Source organism: Triturus cristatus, chromosome 12 (genome assembly GCF_964204655.1).
Source record: "Triturus cristatus chromosome 12, aTriCri1.1, whole genome shotgun sequence".
Classification (NCBI taxonomy): domain Eukaryota; kingdom Metazoa; phylum Chordata; class Amphibia; order Caudata; family Salamandridae; genus Triturus; species Triturus cristatus.
In genome coordinates, this window is record NC_140595.1 from 268225140 (window position 1) to 268248311 (window position 23172).

Consider the following 23172-nt stretch of genomic DNA (forward strand, 5'->3'; position numbering starts at 1 on the left):
AATTCAAAGTTCACTAAAAATTCTATTTTCCATTTTAATTTCAACCTAGCACACTTCTCTCAATCCTATGCCTCATTTGCTACCACTCTCTACATGACTCTAGCACCTATATGAGGACGTAGATAGAAAGATCTCTTTACCAGCTAAGTGACAGCGAACCCTTCTCACTAGAATTCTTTTAGGTTATGGTACACCAATAGCAATTCAGTGATCTGATAAGTTAAGGGAGGAAGGTTTATGCTACAGTTAATGGAAATAATAAAAACTACGAGTAACAGATTCTAACATCTTCATTTTATCACAACCCTATCAGTTAACCAATATTGCTACCGTCTTGAAAAGTTACATTATGCGGAAGACCCAACTAAAAGGTCCTGAGAGCCATCAGACGTTATGAACTTCTTTTAGTGAGAGCAAAACGATTAAAAGCGAGTTTGACTTACCATATAAATTGATAGAGGCATGCAGAAGGCTGATGAGTTTGATTTCTTTTTTTTTTTGTCTCAGCAACGCAGAGAGATTCTCCTCTGCAACTCAGAGAGATTCTCCTCTGCAACACTGCCTCTGCTGGCCATGCAATATAACCTGCAGATGGAAAAGTCCACCGTTAGTCCATTATTAGAACTTGAATACTTCCAAACTAAAGACAACACTACCAAATAAAATTATTTCCATAAAGTGTTAATAATTAGTACAATAGAGTCTGTAATATTGTGAAAATTCAAAGTTCACTAAAAATTCTATTTTCCATTTTAATTTCAACCTAGCACACTTCTCTCAATCCTATGCCTCATTTGCTACCACTCTCTACATGACTCTAGCACCTATATGAGGACGTAGATAGAAAGATCTCTTTACCAGCTAAGTGACAGCGAACCCTTCTCACTAGAATTCTTTTAGGTTATGGTACACCAATAGCAATTCAGTGATCTGATAAGTTAAGGGAGGAAGGTTTATGCTACAGTTAATGGAAATAATAAAAACTACGAGTAACAGATTCTAACATCTTCATTTTATCACAACCCTATCAGTTAACCAATATTGCTACCGTCTTGAAAAGTTATATTATGCGGAAGACCCAACTAAAAGGTCCTGAGAGCCATCAGACGTTATGAACATCTTTTAGTGAGAGCAAAACGATTAAAAGCGAGTTTGACTTACCATATAAATTGATAGAGGCATGCAGAAGGCTGATGAGTTTGATTTCTTTTTTTTTTTGTCTCCGCAACGCAGAGAGATTCTCCTCTGCAACACTGCCTCTGCTGGCCATGCAATATAACCTGCAGATGGAAAAGTCCACCGTTAGTCCATTATTAGAACTTGAATACTTCCAAACTAAAGACAACACTACCAAATAAAATTATTTCCATAAAGTGTTAATAATTAGTACAATAGAGTCTGTAATATTGTGAAAATTCAAAGTTCACTAAAAATTCTATTTTCCATTTTAATTTCAACCTAGCACACTTCTCTCAATCCTATGCCTCATTTGCTACCACTCTCTACACGACTCTAGCACCTATATGAGGACGTAGATAGAAAGATCTCTTTACCAGCTAAGTGACAGCGAACCCTTCTCACTAGAATTCTTTTAGGTTATGGTACACCAAAAGCAATTCAGTGATCTGATAAGTTAAGGGAGGAAGGTTTATGCTACAGTTAATGGAAATAATAAAAACTACGAGTAACAGATTCTAACATCTTCATTTTATCACAACCCTATCAGTTAACCAATATTGCTACCGTCTTGAAAAGTTATATTATGCGGAAGACCCAACTAAAAGGTCCTGAGAGCCATCAGACGTTATGAACATCTTTTAGTGAGAGCAAAACGATTAAAAGCGAGTTTGACTTACCATATAAATTGATAGAGGCATGCAGAAGGCTGATTTCTTTTTTTTTTTGTCTCAGCAACGCAGAGAGATTCTGCAACACTGCCTCTGCTGGCCATGCAATATAACCTGCAGATGGAAAAGTCCACCGTTAGTCCATTATTAGAACTTGAATACTTCCAAACTAAAGACAACACTACCAAATAAAATTATTTTCATAAAGCGTTAATAATTAGTACAATAGAGTCTGTAATATTGTGAAAAATCAAAGTTCACTAAAAATTCTATTTTCCATTTTAATTTCAACCTAGCACACTTCTCTCAATCCTATGCCTCATTTGCTACCACTCTCTACACGACTCTAGCACCTATATGAGGACGTAGATAGAAAGATCTCTTTACCAGCTAAGTGACAGCGAACCCTTCTCACTAGAATTCTTTTAGGTTATGGTACACCAATAGCAATTCAGTGATCTGATAAGTTAAGGGAGGAAGGTTTATGCTACAGTTAATGGAAATAATAAAAACTACGAGTAACAGATTCTAACATCTTCATTTTATGACAACCCTATCAGTTAACCAATAGTGCTACCGTCTTGAAAAGTTATATTATGCGGAAGACCCGACTAAAAGGTCCTGAGAGCCATCAGACGTTATGAACATCTTTTAGTGAGAGCAAAACGATTAAAAGCGAGTTTGACTTACCATATAAATTGATAGAGGCATGCAGAAGGCTGATGAGTTTGATTTCTTTTTTTTTTGTCTCAGCAACGCAGAGAGATTCTCCTCTGCAACACTGCCTCTGCTGGCCATGCAATATAACCTGCAGATGGAAAAGTCCACCGTTAGTCCATTATTAGAACTTGAATACTTCCAAACTAAAGACAACACTACCAAATAAAATTATTTTCATAAAGCGTTAATAATTAGTACAATAGAGTCTGTAATATTGTGAAAAATCAAAGTTCACTAAATTCTATTTTCCATTTTAATTTCAACCTAGCACACTTCTCTCAATCCTATGCCTCATTTGCTACCACTCTCTACATGACTCTAGCACCTATATGAGGACGTAGATAGAAAGATCTCTTTACCAGCTAAGTGACAGCGAACCCTTCTCACTAGAATTCTTTTAGGTTATGGTACACCAATAGCAATTCAGTGATCTGATAAGTTAAGGGAGGAAGGTTTATGCTACAGTTAATGGAAATAATAAAAACTACGAGTAACAGATTCTAACATCTTCATTTTATCACAACCCTATCAGTTAACCAATATTGCTACCGTCTTGAAAAGTTACATTATGCGGAAGACCCAACTAAAAGGTCCTGAGAGCCATCAGACGTTATGAACTTCTTTTAGTGAGAGCAAAACGATTAAAAGCGAGTTTGACTTACCATATAAATTGATAGAGGCATGCAGAAGGCTGATGAGTTTGATTACTTTTTTTTTTTGTCTCAGCAACGCAGAGAGATTCTCCTCTGCAACACTGCCTCTGCTGGCCATGCAATATAACCTGCAGATGGAAAAGTCCACCGTTAGTCCATTATTAGAACTTGAATACTTCCAAACTAAAGACAACACTACCAAATAAAATTATTTTCATAAAGCGTTAATAATTAGTACAATAGAGTCTGTAATATTGTGAAAAATCAAAGTTCACTAAATTCTATTTTCCATTTTAATTTCAACCTAGCACACTTCTCTCAATCCTATGCCTCATTTGCTACCACTCTCTACACGACTCTAGCACCTATATGAGGACGTAGATAGAAAGATCTCTTTACCAGCTAAGTGACAGCGAACCCTTCTCACTAGAATTCTTTTAGGTTATGGTACACCAATAGCAATTCAGTGATCTGATAAGTTAAGGGAGGAAGGTTTATGCTACAGTTAATGGAAATAATAAAAACTACGAGTAACAGATTCTAACATCTTCATTTTATCACAACCCTATCAGTTAACCAATATTGCTACCGTCTTGAAAAGTTACATTATGCGGAAGACCCAACTAAAAGGTCCTGAGAGCCATCAGACGTTTTGAACTTCTTTTAGTGAGAGCAAAACGATTAAAAGCGAGTTTGACTTACCATATAAATTGATAGAGGCATGCAGAAGGCTGATGAGTTTGATTTCTTTTTGTCTCAGCAACGCAGAGACATTCTCCTCTGCAACACTGCCTCTGCTGGCCATGCAATATAACCTGCAGATGGAAAAGTCCACCGTTAGTCCATTATTAGAACTTGAATACTTCCAAACTAAAGACAACACTACCAAATAAAATTATTTTCATAAAGCGTTAATAATTAGTACAATAGAGTCTGTAATATTGTGAAAAATCAAAGTTCACTAAATTCTATTTTCCATTTTAATTTCAACCTAGCACACTTCTCTCAATCCTATGCCTCATTTGCTACCACTCTCTACACGACTCTAGCACCTATATGAGGACGTAGTTAGAAAGATCTCTTTACCAGCTGAGTGACAGCGAACCCTTCTCACTAGAATTCTTTTAGGTTATGGTACACCAATAGCAATTCAGTGATCTGATAAGTTAAGGGAGGAAGGTTTATGCTACAGTTAATGGAAATAATAAAAACTACGAGTAACAGATTCTAACATCTTCATTTTATCACAACCCTATCAGTTAACCAATATTGCTACCGTCTTGAAAAGTTACATTATGCGGAAGACCCAACTAAAAGGTCCTGAGAGCCATCAGACGTTATGAACTTCTTTTAGTGAGAGCAAAACGATTAAAAGCGAGTTTGACTTACCATATAAATTGATAGAGGCATGCAGAAGGCTGATGAGTTTGATTTCTTTTTTTTTTTGTCTCAGCAACGCAGAGAGATTCTCCTCTGCAACACTGCCTCTGCTGGCCATGCAATATAACCTGCAGATGGAAAAGTCCACCGTTAGTCCATTATTAGAACTTGAATACTTCCAAACTAAAGACAACACTACCAAATAAAATTATTTCCATAAAGTGTTAATAATTAGTACAATAGAGTCTGTAATATTGTGAAAATTCAAAGTTCACTAAAAATTCTATTTTCCATTTTAATTTCAACCTAGCACACTTCTCTCAATCATATGCCTCATTTGCTACCACTCTCTACACCACTCTAGCACCTATATGAGGACGTAGATAGAAAGATCTCTTTACCAGCTAAGTGACAGCGAACCCTTCTCACTAGAATTCTTTTAGGTTATGGTACACCAAAAGCAATTCAGTGATCTGATAAGTTAAGGGAGGAAGGTTTATGCTACAGTTAATGGAAATAATAAAAACTACGAGTAACAGATTCTAACATCTTCATTTTATCACAACCCTATCAGTTAACCAATATTGCTACCGTCTTGAAAAGTTATATTATGCGGAAGACCCGACTAAAAGGTCCTGAGAGCCATCAGACGTTATGAACATCTTTTAGTGAGAGCAAAACGATTAAAAGCGAGTTTGACTTACCATATAAATTGATAGAGGCATGCAGAAGGCTGATGAGTTTGATTTCTTTTTTTTTTTGTCTCAGCAACGCAGAGAGATTCTCCTCTGCAACACTGCCTCTGCTGGCCATGCAATATAACCTGCAGATGGAAAAGTCCACCATTAGTCCATTATTAGAACTTGAATACTTCCAAACTAAAGACAACACTACCAAATAAAATTATTTTCATAAAGCGTTAATAATTAGTACAATAGAGTCTGTAATATTGTGAAAAATCAAAGTTCACTAAAAATTCTATTTTCCATTTTAATTTCAACCTAGCACACTTCTCTCAATCCTATGCCTCATTTGCTACCACTCTCTACACGACTCTAGCACCTATATGAGGACGTAGATAGAAAGATCTCTTTACCAGCTAAGTGACAGCGAACCCTTCTCACTAGAATTCTTTTAGGTTATGGTACACCAATAGCAATTCAGTGATCTGATAAGTTAAGGGAGGAAGGTTTATGCTACAGTTAATGGAAATAATAAAAACTACGAGTAACAGATTCTAACATCTTCATTTTATCACAACCCCATCAGTTAACCAATACTGCTACCGTCTTGAAAAGTTATATTATGCGGAAGACCCAACTAAAAGGTCCTGAGAGCCATCAGACGTTATGAACTTCTTTTAGTGAGAGCAAAACGATTAAAAGCGAGTTTGACTTACCATATAAATTGATAGAGGCATGCAGAAGGCTGATGAGTTTGATTTCTTTTTTTTTTTGTCTCAGCAACGCAGAGAGATTCTCCTCTGCAACACTGCCTCTGCTGGCCATGCAATATAACCTGCAGATGGAAAAGTCCACCGTTAGTCCATTATTAGAACTTGAATACTTCCAAACTAAAGACAACACTACCAAATAAAATTATTTCCATAAAGTGTTAATAATTAGTACAATAGAGTCTGTAATATTGTGAAAATTCAAAGTTCACTAAAAATTCTATTTTCCATTTTAATTTCAACCTAGCACACTTCTCTCAATCCTATGCCTCATTTGCTACCACTCTCTACACGACTCTAGCACCTATATGAGGACGTAGATAGAAAGATCTCTTTACCAGCTAAGTGACAGCGAACCCTTCTCACTAGAATTCTTTTAGGTTATGGTACACCAATAGCAATTCAGTGATCTGATAAGTTAAGGGAGGAAGGTTTATGCTACAGTTAATGGAAATAATAAAAACTACGAGTAACACATTCTAACATCTTCATTTTATTACAACCCTATCAGTTAACCAATATTGCTACCGTCTTGAAAAGTTATATTATGCGGAAGACCCAACTAAAAGGTCCTGAGAGCCATCAGACGTTATGAACTTCTTTTAGTGAGAGCAAAACGATTAAAAGCGAGTTTGACTTACCATATAAATTGATAGAGGCATGCAGAAGGCTGATGAGTTTGATTTCTTTTTTTTTTTGTCTCAGCAACGCAGAGAGATTCTCCTCTGCAACACTGCATCTGCTGGCCATGCAATATAACCTGCAGATGGAAAAGTCCACCGTTAGTCCATTATTAGAACTTGAATACTTCCAAACTAAAGACAACACTACCAAATAAAATTATTTCCATAAAGTGTTAATAATTAGTACAATAGAGTCTGTAATATTGTGAAAATTCAAAGTTCACTAAAAATTCTATTTTCCATTTTAATTTCAACCTAGCACACTTCTCTCAATCCTATGCCTCATTTGCTACCACTCTCTACATGACTCTAGCACCTATATGAGGACGTAGATAGAAAGATCTCTTTACCAGCTAAGTGACAGCGAACCCTTCTCACTAGAATTCTTTTAGGTTATGGTACACCAATAGCAATTCAGTGATCTGATAAGTTAAGGGAGGAAGGTTTATGCTACAGTTAATGGAAATAATAAAAACTACGAGTAACAGATTCTAACATCTTCATTTTATCACAACCCTATCAGTTAACCAATATTGCTACCGTCTTGAAAAGTTACATTATGCGGAAGACCCAACTAAAAGGTCCTGAGAGCCATCAGACGTTATGAACTTCTTTTAGTGAGAGCAAAACGATTAAAAGCGAGTTTGACTTACCATATAAATTGATAGAGGCATGCAGAAGGCTGATGAGTTTGATTTCTTTTTTTTTTTGTCTCAGCAACGCAGAGAGATTCTCCTCTGCAACTCAGAGAGATTCTCCTCTGCAACACTGCCTCTGCTGGCCATGCAATATAACCTGCAGATGGAAAAGTCCACCGTTAGTCCATTATTAGAACTTGAATACTTCCAAACTAAAGACAACACTACCAAATAAAATTATTTCCATAAAGTGTTAATAATTAGTACAATAGAGTCTGTAATATTGTGAAAATTCAAAGTTCACTAAAAATTCTATTTTCCATTTTAATTTCAACCTAGCACACTTCTCTCAATCCTATGCCTCATTTGCTACCACTCTCTACATGACTCTAGCACCTATATGAGGACGTAGATAGAAAGATCTCTTTACCAGCTAAGTGACAGCGAACCCTTCTCACTAGAATTCTTTTAGGTTATGGTACACCAATAGCAATTCAGTGATCTGATAAGTTAAGGGAGGAAGGTTTATGCTACAGTTAATGGAAATAATAAAAACTACGAGTAACAGATTCTAACATCTTCATTTTATCACAACCCTATCAGTTAACCAATATTGCTACCGTCTTGAAAAGTTATATTATGCGGAAGACCCAACTAAAAGGTCCTGAGAGCCATCAGACGTTATGAACATCTTTTAGTGAGAGCAAAACGATTAAAAGCGAGTTTGACTTACCATATAAATTGATAGAGGCATGCAGAAGGCTGATGAGTTTGATTTCTTTTTTTTTTTGTCTCCGCAACGCAGAGAGATTCTCCTCTGCAACACTGCCTCTGCTGGCCATGCAATATAACCTGCAGATGGAAAAGTCCACCGTTAGTCCATTATTAGAACTTGAATACTTCCAAACTAAAGACAACACTACCAAATAAAATTATTTCCATAAAGTGTTAATAATTAGTACAATAGAGTCTGTAATATTGTGAAAATTCAAAGTTCACTAAAAATTCTATTTTCCATTTTAATTTCAACCTAGCACACTTCTCTCAATCCTATGCCTCATTTGCTACCACTCTCTACACGACTCTAGCACCTATATGAGGACGTAGATAGAAAGATCTCTTTACCAGCTAAGTGACAGCGAACCCTTCTCACTAGAATTCTTTTAGGTTATGGTACACCAAAAGCAATTCAGTGATCTGATAAGTTAAGGGAGGAAGGTTTATGCTACAGTTAATGGAAATAATAAAAACTACGAGTAACAGATTCTAACATCTTCATTTTATCACAACCCTATCAGTTAACCAATATTGCTACCGTCTTGAAAAGTTATATTATGCGGAAGACCCAACTAAAAGGTCCTGAGAGCCATCAGACGTTATGAACATCTTTTAGTGAGAGCAAAACGATTAAAAGCGAGTTTGACTTACCATATAAATTGATAGAGGCATGCAGAAGGCTGATTTCTTTTTTTTTTTGTCTCAGCAACGCAGAGAGATTCTGCAACACTGCCTCTGCTGGCCATGCAATATAACCTGCAGATGGAAAAGTCCACCGTTAGTCCATTATTAGAACTTGAATACTTCCAAACTAAAGACAACACTACCAAATAAAATTATTTTCATAAAGCGTTAATAATTAGTACAATAGAGTCTGTAATATTGTGAAAAATCAAAGTTCACTAAAAATTCTATTTTCCATTTTAATTTCAACCTAGCACACTTCTCTCAATCCTATGCCTCATTTGCTACCACTCTCTACACGACTCTAGCACCTATATGAGGACGTAGATAGAAAGATCTCTTTACCAGCTAAGTGACAGCGAACCCTTCTCACTAGAATTCTTTTAGGTTATGGTACACCAATAGCAATTCAGTGATCTGATAAGTTAAGGGAGGAAGGTTTATGCTACAGTTAATGGAAATAATAAAAACTACGAGTAACAGATTCTAACATCTTCATTTTATGACAACCCTATCAGTTAACCAATAGTGCTACCGTCTTGAAAAGTTATATTATGCGGAAGACCCGACTAAAAGGTCCTGAGAGCCATCAGACGTTATGAACATCTTTTAGTGAGAGCAAAACGATTAAAAGCGAGTTTGACTTACCATATAAATTGATAGAGGCATGCAGAAGGCTGATGAGTTTGATTTCTTTTTTTTTTTGTCTCAGCAACGCAGAGAGATTCTCCTCTGCAACACTGCCTCTGCTGGCCATGCAATATAACCTGCAGATGGAAAAGTCCACCATTAGTCCATTATTAGAACTTGAATACTTCCAAACTAAAGACAACACTACCAAATAAAATTATTTTCATAAAGCGTTAATAATTAGTACAATAGAGTCTGTAATATTGTGAAAAATCAAAGTTCACTAAAAATTCTCTTTTCCATTTTAATTTCAACCTAGCACACTTCTCTCAATCCTATGCCTCATTTGCTACCACTCTCTACACGACTCTAGCACCTATATGAGGACGTAGATAGAAAGATCTCTTTACCAGCTAAGTGACAGCGAACCCTTCTCACTAGAATTCTTTTAGGTTATGGTACACCAATAGCAATTCAGTGATCTGATAAGTTAAGGGAGGAAGGTTTATGCTACAGTTAATGGAAATAATAAAAACTACGAGTAACAGATTCTAACATCTTCATTTTATCACAACCCTATCAGTTAACCAATAGTGCTACCGTCTTGAAAAGTTATATTATGCGGAAGACCCGACTAAAAGGTCCTGAGAGCCATCAGACGTTATGAACATCTTTTAGTGAGAGCAAAACGATTAAAAGCGAGTTTGACTTACCATATAAATTGATAGAGGCATGCAGAAGGCTGATGAGTTTGATTTCTTTTTTTTTTTGTCTCAGCAACGCAGAGAGATTCTCCTCTGCAACACTGCCTCTGCTGGCCATGCAATATAACCTGCAGATGGAAAAGTCCACCATTAGTCCATTATTAGAACTTGAATACTTCCAAACTAAAGACAACACTACCAAATAAAATTATTTTCATAAAGCGTTAATAATTAGTACAATAGAGTCTGTAATATTGTGAAAAATCAAAGTTCACTAAAAATTCTATTTTCCATTTTAATTTCAACCTAGCACACTTCTCTCAATCCTATGCCTCATTTGCTACCACTCTCTACACGACTCTAGCACCTATATGAGGACGTAGATAGAAAGATCTCTTTACCAGCTAAGTGACAGCGAACCCTTCTCACTAGAATTCTTTTAGGTTATGGTACACCAATAGCAATTCAGTGATCTGATAAGTTAAGGGAGGAAGGTTTATGCTACAGTTAATGGAAATAATAAAAACTACGAGTAACAGATTCTAACATCTTCATTTTATCACAACCCCATCAGTTAACCAATACTGCTACCGTCTTGAAAAGTTATATTATGCGGAAGACCCAACTAAAAGGTCCTGAGAGCCATCAGACGTTATGAACTTCTTTTAGTGAGAGCAAAACGATTAAAAGCGAGTTTGACTTACCATATAAATTGATAGAAGCATGCAGAAGGCTGATGAGTTTGATTTTTTTTTTTTTTGTCTCAGCAACGCAGAGAGATTCTCCTCTGCAACACTGCCTCTGCTGGCCATGCAATATAACCTGCAGATGGAAAAGTCCACCGTTAGTCCATTATTAGAACTTGAATACTTCCAAACTAAAGACAACACTACCAAATAAAATTATTTTCATAAAGCGTTAATAATTAGTACAATAGAGTCTGTAATATTGTGAAAAATCAAAGTTCACTAAAAATTCTATTTTCCATTTTAATTTCAACCTAGCACACTTCTCTCAATCCTATGCCTCATTTGCTACCACTCTCTACACGACTCTAGCACCTATATGAGGACGTAGATAGAAAGATCTCTTTACCAGCTAAGTGACAGCGAACCCTTCTCACTAGAATTCTTTTAGGTTATGGTACACCAATAGCAATTCAGTGATCTGATAAGTTAAGGGAGGAAGGTTTATGCTACAGTTAATGGAAATAATAAAAACTACGAGTAACAGATTCTAACATCTTCATTTTATCACAACCCCATCAGTTAACCAATATTGCTACCGTCTTGAAAAGTTATATTATGCGGAAGACCCAACTAAAAGGTCCTGAGAGCCATCAGACGTTATGAACTTCTTTTAGTGAGAGCAAAACGATTAAAAGCGAGTTTGACTTACCATATAAATTGATAGAGGCATGCAGAAGGCTGATGAGTTTGATTTCTTTTTTTTTTTGTCTCAGCAACGCAGAGAGATTCTCCTCTGCAACACTGCCTCTGCTGGCCATGCAATATAACCTGCAGATGGAAAAGTCCACCGTTAGTCCATTATTAGAACTTGAATACTTCCAAACTAAAGACAACAATACCAAATAAAATTATTTTCATAAAGCGTTAATAATTAGTACAATAGAGTCTGTAATATTGTGAAAAATCAAAGTTCACTAAAAATTCTATTTTCCATTTTAATTTCAACCTAGCACACTTCTCTCAATCCTATGCCTCATTTGCTACCACTCTCTACACGACTCTAGCACCTATATGAGGACGTAGATGGAAAGATCTCTTTACCAGCTAAGTGACAGCGAACCCTTCTCACTAGAATTCTTTTAGGTTATGGTACACCAAAAGCAATTCAGTGATCTGATAAGTTAAGGGAGGAAGGTTTATGCTACAGTTAATGGAAATAATAAAAACTACGAGTAACAGATTCTAACATCTTCATTTTATCACAACCCTATCAGTTAACCAATATTGCTACCGTCTTGAAAAGTTATATTATGCGGAAGACCCAACTAAAAGGTCCTGAGAGCCATCAGACGTCATGAACATCTTTTAGTGAGAGCAAAACGATTAAAAGCGAGTTTGACTTACCATATAAATTGATAGAGGCATGCAGAAGGCTGATGAGTTTGATTTCTTTTTTTTTTTGTCTCAGCAACGCAGAGAGATTCTCCTCTGCAACACTGCCTCTGCTGGCCATGCAATATAACCTGCAGATGGAAAAGTCCACCGTTAGTCCATTATTAGAACTTGAATACTTCCAAACTAAAGACAACACTACCAAATACAATTATTTCCATAAAGTGTTAATAATTAGTACAATAGAGTCTGTAATATTGTGAAAATTCAAAGTTCACTAAAAATTCTATTTTCCATTTTAATTTCAATCTAGCACACTTCTCTCAATCCTATGCCTCATTTGCTACCACTCTCTACACGACTCTAGCACCTATATGAGTACGTAGATAGAAAGATCTCTTTACCAGCTAAGTGACAGCGAACCCTTCTCACTAGAATTCTTTTAGGTTATGGTACACCAATAGCAATTTAGTGATCTGATAAGTTAAGGGAGGAAGGTTTATGCTACAGTTAATGGAAATAATAAAAACTACGAGTAACAGATTCTAACATCTTCATTTTATCACAACCCTATCAGTTAACCAATATTGCTACCGTCTTGAAAAGTTATATTATGCGGAAGACCCAACTAAAAGGTCCTGAGAGCCATCAGACGTTATGATCTTCTTTTAGTGAGAGCAAAACGATTAAAAGCGAGTTTGACTTACCATATAAATTGATAGAGGCATGCAGAAGGCTGATGAGTTTGATTTCTTTTTTTTTTTGTCTCAGCAACGCAGAGAGATTCTCCTCTGCAACACTGCCTCTGCTGGCCATGCAATATAACCTGCAGATGGAAAAGTCCACCGTTAGTCCATTATTAGAACTTACTTCCAAACTAAAGACAACACTACCAAATAAAATTATTTCCATGAAGTGTTAATAATTAGCACAATAGAGTCTGTAATATTGTGAAAATTCAAAGTTCACTAAAAATTCTATTTTCCATTTTAATTTCAACCTAGCACACTTCTCTCAATCCTATGCCTCATTTGCTACCACTCTCTACATGACTCTAGCACCTATATGAGGACGTAGATAGAAAGATCTCTTTACCAGCTAAGTGACAGCGAACCCTTCTCACTAGAATTCTTTTAGGTTATGGTACACCAATAGCAATTCAGTGATCTGATAAGTTAAGGGAGGAAGGTTTATGCTACAGTTAATGGAAATAATAAAAACTACGAGTAACAGATTCTAACATCTTCATTTTATCACAACCCTATCAGTTAACCAATATTGCTACCGTCTTGAAAAGTTATATTATGCGGAAGACCCGACTAAAAGGTCCTGAGAGCCATCAGACGTTATGAACATCTTTTAGTGAGAGCAAAACGATTAAAAGCGAGTTTGACTTACCATATAAATTGATAGAGGCATGCAGAAGGCTGATGAGTTTGATTTCTTTTTTTTTTTGTCTCAGCAACGCAGAGAGATTCTCCTCTGCAACACTGCCTCTGCTGGCCATGCAATATAACCTGCAGATGGAAAAGTCCACCATTAGTCCATTATTAGAACTTGAATACTTCCAAACTAAAGACAACACTACCAAATAAAATTATTTTCATAAAGCGTTAATAATTAGTACAATAGAGTCTGTAATATTGTGAAAAATCAAAGTTCACTAAAAATTCTATTTTCCATTTTAATTTCAACCTAGCACACTTCTCTCAATCCTATGCCTCATTTGCTACCACTCTCTACACGACTCTAGCACCTATATGAGGACGTAGATAGAAAGATCTCTTTACCAGCTAAGTGACAGCGAACCCTTCTCACTAGAATTCTTTTAGGTTATGGTACACCAAAAGCAATTCAGTGATCTGATAAGTTAAGGGAGGAAGGTTTATGCTACAGTTAATGGAAATAATAAAAACTACGAGTAACAGATTCTAACATCTTCATTTTATCACAACCCTATCAGTTAACCAATATTGCTACCGTCTTGAAAAGTTATATTATGCGGAAGACCCAACTAAAAGGTCCTGAGAGCCATCAGACGTCATGAACATCTTTTAGTGAGAGCAAAACGATTAAAAGCGAGTTTGACTTACCATATAAATTGATAGAGGCATGCAGAAGGCTGATGAGTTTGATTTCTTTTTTTTTTTGTCTCAGCAACGCAGAGAGATTCTCCTCTGCAACACTGCCTCTGCTGGCCATGCAATATAACCTGCAGATGGAAAAGTCCACCGTTAGTCCATTATTAGAACTTGAATACTTCCAAACTAAAGACAACACTACCAAATACAATTATTTCCATAAAGTGTTAATAATTAGTACAATAGAGTCTGTAATATTGTGAAAATTCAAAGTTCACTAAAAATTCTATTTTCCATTTTAATTTCAATCTAGCACACTTCTCTCAATCCTATGCCTCATTTGCTACCACTCTCTACACGACTCTAGCACCTATATGAGTACGTAGATAGAAAGATCTCTTTACCAGCTAAGTGACAGCGAACCCTTCTCACTAGAATTCTTTTAGGTTATGGTACACCAATAGCAATTTAGTGATCTGATAAGTTAAGGGAGGAAGGTTTATGCTACAGTTAATGGAAATAATAAAAACTACGAGTAACAGATTCTAACATCTTCATTTTATCACAACCCTATCAGTTAACCAATATTGCTACCGTCTTGAAAAGTTATATTATGCGGAAGACCCAACTAAAAGGTCCTGAGAGCCATCAGACGTTATGATCTTCTTTTAGTGAGAGCAAAACGATTAAAAGCGAGTTTGACTTACCATATAAATTGATAGAGGCATGCAGAAGGCTGATGAGTTTGATTTCTTTTTTTTTTTGTCTCAGCAACGCAGAGAGATTCTCCTCTGCAACACTGCCTCTGCTGGCCATGCAATATAACCTGCAGATGGAAAAGTCCACCGTTAGTCCATTATTAGAACTTACTTCCAAACTAAAGACAACACTACCAAATAAAATTATTTCCATGAAGTGTTAATAATTAGCACAATAGAGTCTGTAATATTGTGAAAATTCAAAGTTCACTAAAAATTCTATTTTCCATTTTAATTTCAACCTAGCACACTTCTCTCAATCCTATGCCTCATTTGCTACCACTCTCTACATGACTCTAGCACCTATATGAGGACGTAGATAGAAAGATCTCTTTACCAGCTAAGTGACAGCGAACCCTTCTCACTAGAATTCTTTTAGGTTATGGTACACCAATAGCAATTCAGTGATCTGATAAGTTAAGGGAGGAAGGTTTATGCTACAGTTAATGGAAATAATAAAAACTACGAGTAACAGATTCTAACATCTTCATTTTATCACAACCCTATCAGTTAACCAATATTGCTACCGTCTTGAAAAGTTATATTATGCGGAAGACCCGACTAAAAGGTCCTGAGAGCCATCAGACGTTATGAACATCTTTTAGTGAGAGCAAAACGATTAAAAGCGAGTTTGACTTACCATATAAATTGATAGAGGCATGCAGAAGGCTGATGAGTTTGATTTCTTTTTTTTTTTGTCTCAGCAACGCAGAGAGATTCTCCTCTGCAACACTGCCTCTGCTGGCCATGCAATATAACCTGCAGATGGAAAAGTCCACCATTAGTCCATTATTAGAACTTGAATACTTCCAAACTAAAGACAACACTACCAAATAAAATTATTTTCATAAAGCGTTAATAATTAGTACAATAGAGTCTGTAATATTGTGAAAAATCAAAGTTCACTAAAAATTCTATTTTCCATTTTAATTTCAACCTAGCACACTTCTCTCAATCCTATGCCTCATTTGCTACCACTCTCTACACGACTCTAGCACCTATATGAGGACGTAGATAGAAAGATCTCTTTACCAGCTAAGTGACAGCGAACCCTTCTCACTAGAATTCTTTTAGGTTATGGTACACCAAAAGCAATTCAGTGATCTGATAAGTTAAGGGAGGAAGGTTTATGCTACAGTTAATGGAAATAATAAAAACTACGAGTAACAGATTCTAACATCTTCATTTTATCACAACCCTATCAGTTAACCAATATTGCTACCGTCTTGAAAAGTTATATTATGCGGAAGACCCAACTAAAAGGTCCTGAGAGCCATCAGACGTTATGAACATCTTTTAGTGAGAGCAAAACGATTAAAAGCGAGTTTGACTTACCATATAAATTGATAGAGGCATGCAGAAGGCTGATGAGTTTGATTTCTTTTTTTTTTTGTCTCAGCAACGCAGAGAGATTCTCCTCTGCAACACTGCCTCTGCTGGCCATGCAATATAACCTGCAGATGGAAAAGTCCACCGTTAGTCCATTATTAGAACTTACTTCCAAACTAAAGACAACACTACCAAATAAAATTATTTCCATGAAGTGTTAATAATTAGCACAATAGAGTCTGTAATATTGTGAAAATTCAAAGTTCACTAAAAATTCTATTTTCCATTTTAATTTCAACCTAGCACACTTCTCTCAATCCTATGCCTCATTTGCTACCACTCTCTACATGACTCTAGCACCTATATGAGGACGTAGATAGAAAGATCTCTTTACCAGCTAAGTGACAGCGAACCCTTCTCACTAGAATTCTTTTAGGTTATGGTACACCAATAGCAATTCAGTGATCTGATAAGTTAAGGGAGGAAGGTTTATGCTACAGTTAATGGAAATAATAAAAACTACGAGTAACAGATTCTAACATCTTCATTTTATCACAACCCTATCAGTTAACCAATATTGCTACCGTCTTGAAAAGTTATATTATGCGGAAGACCCGACTAAAAGGTCCTGAGAGCCATCAGACGTTATGAACATCTTTTAGTGAGAGCAAAACGATTAAAAGCGAGTTTGACTTACCATATAAATTGATAGAGGCATGCAGAAGGCTGATGAGTTTGATTTCTTTTTTTTTTTGTCTCAGCAACGCAGAGAGATTCTCCTCTGCAACACTGCCTCTGCTGGCCATGCAATATAACCTGCAGATGGAAAAGTCCACCATTAGTCCATTATTAGAACTTGAATACTTCCAAACTAAAGACAACACTACCAAATAAAATTATTTTCATAAAGCGTTAATAATTAGTACAATAGAGTCTGTAATATTGTGAAAATTCAAAGTTCACTAAAAATTCTATTTTCCATTTTAATTTCAACCTAGCACACTTCTCTCAATCCTATGCCTCATTTGCTACCACTCTCTACATGACTCTAGCACCTATATGAGGACGTAGATAGAAAGATCTCTTTACCAGCTAAGTGACAGCGAACCCTTCTCACTAGAATTCTTTTAGGTTATGGTACACCAATAGCAATTCAGTGATCTGATAAGTTAAGGGAGGAAGGTTTATGCTACAGTTAATGGAAATAATAAAAACTACGAGTAACAGATTCTAACATCTTCATTTTATCACAACCCTATCAGTTAACCAATATTGCTACCGTCTTGAAAAGTTATATTATGCGGAAGACCCAACTAAAAGGTCCTGAGAGCCATCAGACGTTATGAACTTCTTTTAGTGAGAGCAAAACGATTAAAAGCGAGTTTGACTTACCATATAAATTGATAGAGGCATGCAGAAGGCTGAGGAGTTTGATTTCTTTTTTTTTTTGTCTCAGCAACGCAGAGAGATTCTCCTCTGCAACACTGCCTCTGCTGGCCATGCAATATAACCTGCAGATGGAAAAGTCCACCGTTAGTCCATTATTAGAACTTGAATACTTCCAAACTAAAGACAACATTACCAAATAAAATTATTTTCATAAAGCGTTAATAATTAGTACAATAGAGTCTGTAATATTGTGAAAAATCAAAGTTCACTAAATTCTTTTTTCCATTTTAATTTCAACCTAGCACACTTCTCTCAATCCTATGCCTCATTTGCTACCACTCTCTACACGACTCTAGCACCTATATGAGGACGTAGATAGAAAGATCTCTTTACCAGCTAAGTGACAGCGAACCCTTCTCACTAGAATTCTTTTAGGTTATGGTACACCAAAAGCAATTCAGTGATCTGATAAGTTAAGGGAGGAAGGTTTATGCTACAGTTAATGGAAATAATAAAAACTACGAGTAACAGATTCTAACATCTTCATTTTATCACAACCCTATCAGTTAACCAATATTGCTACCGTCTTGAAAAGTTATATTATGCGGAAGACCCAACTAAAAGGTCCTGAGAGCCATCAGACGTTATGAACATCTTTTAGTGAGAGCAAAACGATTAAAAGCGAGTTTGACTTACCATATAAATTGATAGAGGCATGCAGAAGGCTGATGAGTTTGATTTCTTTTTTTTTTTGTCTCAGCAACGCAGAGAGATTCTCCTCTGCAACACTGCCTCTGCTGGCCATGCAATATAACCTGCAGATGGAAAAGTCCACCGTTAGTCCATTATTAGAACTTGAATACTTCCAAACTAAAGACAACACTACCAAATAAAATTATTTCCATAAAGTGTTAATAATTAGTACAATAGAGTCTGTAATATTGTGAAAATTCAAAGTTCACTAAAAATTCTATTTTCCATTTTAATTTCAACCTAGCACACTTCTCTCAATCCTATGCCTCATTTGCTACCACTCTCTACATGACTCTAGCACCTATATGAGGACGTAGATAGAAAGATCTCTTTACCAGCTAAGTGACAGCGAACCCTTCTCACTAGAATTCTTTTAGGTTATGGTACACCAATAGCAATTCAGTGATCTGATAAGTTAAGGGAGGAAGGTTTATCCTACAGTTAATGGAAATAATAAAAACTACGAGTAACAGATTCTAACATCTTCATTTTATCACAACCCTATCAGTTAACCAATATTGCTACCGTCTTGAAAAGTTATATTATGCGGAAGACCCAACTAAAAGGTCCTGAGAGCCATCAGACGTTATGAACTTCTTTTAGTGAGAGCAAAACGATTAAAAGCGAGTTTGACTTACCATATAAATTGATAGAGGCATGCAGAAGGCTGAGGAGTTTGATTTCTTTTTTTTTTTGTCTCAGCAACGCAGAGAGATTCTCCTCTGCAACACTGCCTCTGCTGGCCATGCAATATAACCTGCAGATGGAAAAGTCCACCGTTAGTCCATTATTAGAACTTGAATACTTCCAAACTAAAGACAACATTACCAAATAAAATTATTTTCATAAAGCGTTAATAATTAGTACAATAGAGTCTGTAATATTGTGAAAAATCAAAGTTCACTAAATTCTTTTTTCCATTTTAATTTCAACCTAGCACACTTCTCTCAATCCTATGCCTCATTTGCTACCACTCTCTACACGACTCTAGCACCTATATGAGGACGTAGATAGAAAGATCTCTTTACCAGCTAAGTGACAGCGAACCCTTCTCACTAGAATTCTTTTAGGTTATGGTACACCAAAAGCAATTCAGTGATCTGATAAGTTAAGGGAGGAAGGTTTATGCTACAGTTAATGGAAATAATAAAAACTACGAGTAACAGATTCTAACATCTTCATTTTATCACAACCCTATCAGTTAACCAATATTGCTACCGTCTTGAAAAGTTATATTATGCGGAAGACCCGACTAAAAGGTCCTGAGAGCCATCAGACGTTATGAACATCTTTTAGTGAGAGCAAAACGATTAAAAGCGAGTTTGACTTACCATATAAATTGATAGAGGCATGCAGAAGGCTGATGAGTTTGATTTCTTTTTTTTTTTGTCTCAGCAACGCAGAGAGATTCTCCTCTGCAACACTGCCTCTGCTGGCCATGCAATATAACCTGCAGATGGAAAAGTCCACCGTTAGTCCATTATTAGAACTTGAATACTTCCAAACTAAAGACAACACTACCAAATAAAATTATTTCCATAAAGTGTTAATAATTAGTACAATAGAGTCTGTAATATTGTGAAAATTCAAAGTTCACTAAAAATTCTATTTTCCATTTTAATTTCAACCTAGCACACTTCTCTCAATCCTATGCCTCATTTGCTACCACTCTCTACATGACTCTAGCACCTATATGAGGACGTAGATAGAAAGATCTCTTTACCAGCTAAGTGACAGCGAACCCTTCTCACTAGAATTCTTTTAGGTTATGGTACACCAATAGCAATTCAGTGATCTGATAAGTTAAGGGAGGAAGGTTTATGCTACAGTTAATGGAAATAATAAAAACTACGAGTAACAGATTCTAACATCTTCATTTTATCACAACCCTATCAGTTAACCAATATTGCTACCGTCTTGAAAAGTTACATTATGCGGAAGACCCAACTAAAAGGTCCTGAGAGCCATCAGACGTTATGAACATCTTTTAGTGAGAGCAAAACGATTAAAAGCGAGTTTGACTTACCATATAAATTGATAGAGGCATGCAGAAGGCTGATGAGTTTGATTTCTTTTTTTTTTTGTCTCAGCAACGCAGAGAGATTCTCCTCTGCAACACTGCCTCTGCTGGCCATGCAATATAACCTGCAGATGGAAAAGTCCACCGTTAGTCCATTATTAGAACTTACTTCCAAACTAAAGACAACACTACCAAATAAAATTATTTCCATGAAGTGTTAATAATTAGCACAATAGAGTCTGTAATATTGTGAAAATTCAAAGTTCACTAAAAATTCTATTTTCCATTTTAATTTCAACCTAGCACACTTCTCTCAATCCTATGCCTCATTTGCTACCACTCTCTACATGACTCTAGCACCTATATGAGGACGTAGATAGAAAGATCTCTTTACCAGCTAAGTGACAGCGAACCCTTCTCACTAGAATTCTTTTAGGTTATGGTACACCAATAGCAATTCAGTGATCTGATAAGTTAAGGGAGGAAGGTTTATGCTACAGTTAATGGAAATAATAAAAACTACGAGTAACAGATTCTAACATCTTCATTTTATCACAACCCTATCAGTTAACCAATATTGCTACCGTCTTGAAAAGTTATATTATGCGGAAGACCCGACTAAAAGGTCCTGAGAGCCATCAGACGTTATGAACATCTTTTAGTGAGAGCAAAACGATTAAAAGCGAGTTTGACTTACCATATAAATTGATAGAGGCATGCAGAAGGCTGATGAGTTTGATTTCTTTTTTTTTTTGTCTCAGCAACGCAGAGAGATTCTCCTCTGCAACACTGCCTCTGCTGGCCATGCAATATAACCTGCAGATGGAAAAGTCCACCGTTAGTCCATTATTAGAACTTGAATACTTCCAAACTAAAGACAACACTACCAAATAAAATTATTTCCATAAAGTGTTAATAATTAGTACAATAGAGTCTGTAATATTGTGAAAATTCAAAGTTCACTAAAAATTCTATTTTCCATTTTAATTTCAACCTAGCACACTTCTCTCAATCCTATGCCTCATTTGCTACCACTCTCTACATGACTCTAGCACCTATATGAGGACGTAGATAGAAAGATCTCTTTACCAGCTAAGTGACAGCGAACCCTTCTCACTAGAATTCTTTTAGGTTATGGTACACCAATAGCAATTCAGTGATCTGATAAGTTAAGGGAGGAAGGTTTATCCTACAGTTAATGGAAATAATAAAAACTACGAGTAACAGATTCTAACATCTTCATTTTATCACAACCCTATCAGTTAACCAATATTGCTACCGTCTTGAAAAGTTATATTATGCGGAAGACCCAACTAAAAGGTCCTGAGAGCCATCAGACGTTATGAACTTCTTTTAGTGAGAGCAAAACGATTAAAAGCGAGTTTGACTTACCATATAAATTGATAGAGGCATGCAGAAGGCTGAGGAGTTTGATTTCTTTTTTTTTTTGTCTCAGCAACGCAGAGAGATTCTCCTCTGCAACACTGCCTCTGCTGGCCATGCAATATAACCTGCAGATGGAAAAGTCCACCGTTAGTCCATTATTAGAACTTGAATACTTCCAAACTAAAGACAACATTACCAAATAAAATTATTTTCATAAAGCGTTAATAATTAGTACAATAGAGTCTGTAATATTGTGAAAAATCAAAGTTCACTAAATTCTTTTTTCCATTTTAATTTCAACCTAGCACACTTCTCTCAATCCTATGCCTCATTTGCTACCACTCTCTACACGACTCTAGCACCTATATGAGGACGTAGATAGAAAGATCTCTTTACCAGCTAAGTGACAGCGAACCCTTCTCACTAGAATTCTTTTAGGTTATGGTACACCAAAAGCAATTCAGTGATCTGATAAGTTAAGGGAGGAAGGTTTATGCTACAGTTAATGGAAATAATAAAAACTACGAGTAACAGATTCTAACATCTTCATTTTATCACAACCCTATCAGTTAACCAATATTGCTACCGTCTTGAAAAGTTATATTATGCGGAAGACCCAACTAAAAGGTCCTGAGAGCCATCAGACGTTATGAACATCTTTTAGTGAGAGCAAAACGATTAAAAGCGAGTTTGACTTACCATATAAATTGATAGAGGCATGCAGAAGGCTGATGAGTTTGATTTCTTTTTTTTTTTGTCTCAGCAACGCAGAGAGATTCTCCTCTGCAACACTGCCTCTGCTGGCCATGCAATATAACCTGCAGATGGAAAAGTCCACCGTTAGTCCATTATTAGAACTTGAATACTTCCAAACTAAAGACAACACTACCAAATAAAATTATTTCCATAAAGTGTTAATAATTAGTACAATAGAGTCTGTAATATTGTGAAAATTCAAAGTTCACTAAAAATTCTATTTTCCATTTTAATTTCAACCTAGCACACTTCTCTCAATCCTATGCCTCATTTGCTACCACTCTCTACATGACTCTAGCACCTATATGAGGACGTAGATAGAAAGATCTCTTTACCAGCTAAGTGACAGCGAACCCTTCTCACTAGAATTCTTTTAGGTTATGGTACACCAATAGCAATTCAGTGATCTGATAAGTTAAGGGAGGAAGGTTTATGCTACAGTTAATGGAA